Source organism: Loxodonta africana, chromosome X, assembly GCF_030014295.1.
Source record: "Loxodonta africana isolate mLoxAfr1 chromosome X, mLoxAfr1.hap2, whole genome shotgun sequence".
Lineage (NCBI taxonomy): Eukaryota > Metazoa > Chordata > Mammalia > Proboscidea > Elephantidae > Loxodonta > Loxodonta africana.
Genome location: NC_087369.1, coordinates 113,455,579 through 113,459,754, shown reverse-complemented (window position 1 = coordinate 113,459,754; position 4,176 = coordinate 113,455,579). Strand labels below are relative to the sequence as shown.

Sequence of the window (4,176 nt, the reverse complement as noted above, 5' to 3'; positions counted from 1 at the left end):
GGTGTAAGGTCAGTGTCTAGATTCATTTTTTTTTTTTTTTGCAAGTTGATATCTAGTTGTTCCAGCAACATTAGTTGAAAAGACTATCCTTTCCCCATTGGATTGCCTTTGGTCCTTCGTCAAAGATTAGTTGACAATATTCCCGTGAGTCTTTTTCTGGTCTCTCTATTCTGTTCCATTGAGCTATTTATCTATTCTTTCGCCAATAGCACAGTTTTGGTTACTGTAGCTTTATAGCAATTTCGAAACCATGTATTGTCAGTTCTCTGATTTTGTTCTTCTTCAACATTGTGTGGGCTATTCTAGGACTTTTGCCTTTCCATATGAACTTTACAATAATTTTGTCAATATCTACAAAGCAACTTACTGAAATTTTGTTTGGGATTTCACTGAATCTACAGATCAAGTGGGAACCCTGAATCAACTTGACGGCAATGGGTTTTTGGTATAGATCAAGTTGGGAAGAACCAACATCTAAACAATGTTGAGTCTTCATATCCGTGAACATGAAGTATATCTTCATTAATAAAGATTTTATTTGATTTCTTTAATTAGAGTTTTGCAGTTTTCCTCATATAGATCTTGTATATTTTTTTGTGGTAAAATACATACTTAACAAAACTATTGCCATTTCAACAATTTTTACACGTTCAATTCAGTGACATCAATTACATTCACTACGTTGTGGGACCATTACCACTATCTGTTTCCAAATTTTTATTCACCCTTAACAGAACCTCAGTGCATCTTAGTAACTTCTCTTTTCCCTCTACCACCTGCCCTGATAAGCACTAATACATTTTGGACTCTATCCATTTGTCTATTATAAATTTTTCATATAAGTGGGATGATACAATATTTGTCCTTTTGTTTCTGATTTCACTCAGCATAAAGTTTTCAAGCTTCATCCATGCCACAGCATGTATCCAAAATTTATTTCTTCTTATGGCTACTTAATATACCATTTTATGTATAAAACACATTGTTTATCCATTCATCACGTGAGCTGTTGCCACTTTTTGCCTATTGTGCATAATGCTGAAAGAATATTGATATACGAACATCCGTTTGAGTTCCTACTTTTAAATCTTTTGGGTGTATACCTAGAAGGGGAATTGCTGGGTCATATGGGAACTTTATGTTTAACTTTCTGAGGTATTGCCAAAATGTATTGCATAGCAGATCCACCATTTTATAATCCCATCAGCAATGGACAAGAGTTCCAATTTCTCCACATCCCATCTAACACTTGTTTTCAATTTTTTTTTTTTTAATAATAGCCATACTAGCAGTGTGTGTTGTGGTTTTGAATTGTATTTTCCTAATGGGAGTCCCTGGGTGGTGCAAACGGTTAACATACTTGGCTGCTAACCAAAAGGTTGGAAGTTCAAGTCCACTCAGAGGTGCCTCAGAAGAAAAACCTGGCAATCTACTTCATAAAAATAAGCCACTGAAAACTCTATGGAGCACAATTCTACCATGATACACATGGGGTTGCCATGAGTCAGAGTTTCCTCGACGGCAATTGATTTTGGAAAATGAATACACCATGGACCGCCAAAAGAACGAGCAAATCTGTCTTGGCAGAAGTACAACCAGAATGCTCCTTATAAGCAAGGATGTTGAGACTACATCTCACATACTTTGGACATGTTGTCAGGAGGGATCAGTCCCTGGAGAAGGACATCATGCTTGGTAGACGGTCAGTGAAAAAGAGGAAGACCCTCAATGAGAACTGACAACAGTGGCTGCAACAATGGACTCAAGCATAGCAACAATTGTGAGGATGGCTCAGGACCAGGCAGTGTTTTGTTCTGTTGTGCATAGGTTCACTATGAGTTGGAACCAACTTGATGGCACCTAACGACAACAACGACACTGAGCATCTTTTCATGTGCTTATTGGTCATTTGTATACGCTATTTGGTGAAATGTTTATTTAAGTCATTTGCCCATTTTTTGATTGGGTTACTTTTATTTTTGTTGTTGAGTTGTAGGAATTCTTTTCATGGGTGTGTGTGTGTGTGTGTGTGTGTACATACATACGGAATGTTTCACAAATTTGCATGCTATTCTCGTGCAGGAGCCATACTAATCTGATTTGTTCCAATTTTAGTATGTATGTTGCTGAAGCGAGCATAGGAGCTATTTACATGTTCTGGATATTAAACTCTTATCAGATAGTTGTTGTTAGTTGCCTTCCAGTCGATTTCAATTCTTTGACCCCATATGACAGAGCAGAATTGTCCCACAGAGTTTTTTAGGTTGTAATCTTTATAGGAGGAAATCCCTAGGTCTTTCATCCACAAAGCCACCGGGTGGGTTCAAACTGCCAACCTTTCATTTAGCAGCCAAGCACTTAGTTAACCATTGTGCCACTAGGGCTGCTTTTATCAGATAAAAAAAAAAAAAAAAAAAAACTAGTGCCATCGAGATATGGTTCCAAATGTTTTCTCCCATTCTGTAGGTTGTCTCTTCATTCTGTTGATAAAATCCTTTGATGCACAAAAGTTTTAATTTTGATTAAGTCTAATTTATCTAATTTTCTTTTGTTGCCTGTGCTTTTGGTGTCATATCTAAGAATCCATTGTCAAAAACCAGGTCTCAAAGCATTACTCCCGTTATGTTTTGTTCTAGGAGTTTTGTGGTTTTAGTTGTTACATTTAGGTCATTGATGAATTATGAGTTAATTTTGGTATATGGTGTGAAATATACATGCAGTTTCACTCTTACACATGAAGATTCAATTCGCCCAGCATCAGTTATTGAAGAGATTATAAAGAGATTACAATTTTCCCATTTAGTGGACTTAGCAACTTTGTAGAAAAGTAATTGACCATAATTGAATGTGGGTAATTTCTGGACTCTTATTTTTTTTTAACCCTATTCCATTGGTCTATATGTCTATCCCTATACCAGTATCAGACTATTTTGATTACTGTAGTTTTATAATACATTTGGAAATAAGGAAGTATAAATCCTCCTAATCTGTTTTCCTTTTCAAGATTGCTTTGGCTATTTGGGGCCCGTTGCAATTCTATAAAAATTTGGGGATTGGCATTTTCATTTCTACAAAGGCTGTTGGAAATGTGATAGGGATTGTTTTGAATCTATAGATTGAATCTTAACAATATTGTCTTCCAATCCATAAACATGGAATGTCTTTTCATTTATTTAGTTCTCCTTTATTTTCTTTCAGCAGTGTTTTATAGTTTTTAGTATACAAATCTTTTACCTCCCTGATTAAATTTATCCCTAATTATTTTATTCTTTTAGATGCTATTGTAAATGGTATTGCTTTATTAACTCACTTTTTGAATTTCTCATTGTTGGTGTATAGAAATCCAACTGATTTTTGCATGTTAACCTTGTACCCTGCTACTTTGTGAATTCCTCTATTAGCTATAAAAGCCTCCATGTAGATTCTTTGGGGTTTTACATATTTATATTTACACATACATAAACCCATTATCATCAAGTCAATTCCGACTCATAGTGACCCTGTAAGACACAGCAGAACTTCCCCATACGGTTTCCAAGGAGTGGCTGGTGGATTTGAACTGCCGACACTTTGGTTAGCAGCTGAGCTCTTAACCACTATGCTATCAGGGCTCCATAATATGGACTACCAGGAGTGAAAGAGTGGCTGTCCTTGTCTTGTTCCTGATCTTAAGGTGAAGGCTCTCAGTATTTCTCCCTTAAGAATGATGACAGCTGTAGGTTTTTCACAGATGCAATTATCATATTGAATAATGCTGTTTCTACTTCTAATTTGCTCAGTGTTTTTATCATAAAACTGTGCTGGATTTTGCAAGACGCCTTTCTTTTCTGCATCAACTGAGATGGTCATGTGATTCTTTTCCTTCATTCTTTTAATGTGATTTTTTTTTTGTCTCATGTTGAACCATACTTAAAAAAAATTTTTTTTTGTTTTAATGTTGAACCATACTTACATTCCTGGAATAAATCCAATTTGGTCATGGTGTATATTCCCTTTAATATAGTGTTGCAATCAGTTTGCTAGTATTTTGTTGAGGATTATTGCATCCACATTCTATTGTAGGGGAAAAAAACATCACAAAGTTTAGTAAAGCAAATAGAAAGTTTTATTCAGCATGTATTCAAAAAGACAAAAGTTGAGAAGCAGACAAGCATGCTGCCAGGGCTAATGTCTGCC

At 35.6% G+C, this 4,176-nt stretch overlaps 1 non-coding gene across 1 annotated transcript; it reads right to left on the bottom strand.

The window, feature by feature from the left end:
* Positions 1-2,037: 2,037 nt before the first annotated feature.
* On the bottom strand, positions 2,038-2,139 carry LOC111747658 (U6 spliceosomal RNA). Its single transcript, XR_002783634.1, has one exon. It is a non-coding gene; the product is annotated as a U6 spliceosomal RNA (small nuclear RNA).
* Positions 2,140-4,176: the final 2,037 nt, after the last annotated feature.